Genomic DNA, 856 nt, shown 5'->3' on the forward strand with positions numbered 1-856 from the left:
AAATAAAGACTGAGCAACTTCAAAAAATCATCTCGTTAGCACCACTGATCCGAAATCGGTCCACTGCAAACTGTAAACATCCCTTACTGCTTGTTAGCAATGTTTTGACAGAATGCCAAATATACTAAAAGGGAATTTTGAATATTTACTGTAGATTCAGTAATGAAAACAAATAATGCCTCTGATAAGTTAGCGCGTATTCATAACAGGCAACTGCATTTTCTGCCTCTAATATTTCACTGTAGAAATGTCTTTGTATTTACCTTTGACTGAGTTACAGTTCCGAAAGATATAAAAATAATTATAATCAAGTGAATAAGTGATATTCTATTTCATGTCACATTTGATAAAGAATTATCACACTAGTTGTATTCATTCTCCTGAGATAATAACACAATTTATCAAGACACATGTTTGGAACAATAATCATTGCACTGACACACCGGGGATTTAGACTTCTTTTCTTCATTTGCAAAGAGGCTGTCGAAATATTCTTCGCCAAAATGAGAAGCCAGTTCGAAAGCGAACAAAGATGAAGCACACACCAGGCTAGAGGATGGCAGGTCAGAGTGTGGGAAGTAAGGTATCGGTTCAATATCGCCGTCATCTAAAACACGACATGTGCGCCTTTCCCCCATTTTAGCAGCAAGGTGTCGTGATGTGGAGTGGCGTGGAGTGCGCTGTGTGCATGTCGGGATGCCTCCAGGTGGGTCAACATTAGCTTTGTCATTAGTGTCCCGGATGTTATGAGTCTGGGCATCAACGCTCCGGCAAACCGGTCACGTGACAGGTTCTATTTGCCGTAATCCTCTTCGTGATGTTTTTCATTCTCCCTCGGAATCGCTTTCGTCATTTT

The sequence above is a fragment of the Penaeus monodon genome, chromosome 27 (genome assembly GCF_015228065.2).
Source record: "Penaeus monodon isolate SGIC_2016 chromosome 27, NSTDA_Pmon_1, whole genome shotgun sequence".
NCBI lineage: Eukaryota > Metazoa > Arthropoda > Malacostraca > Decapoda > Penaeidae > Penaeus > Penaeus monodon.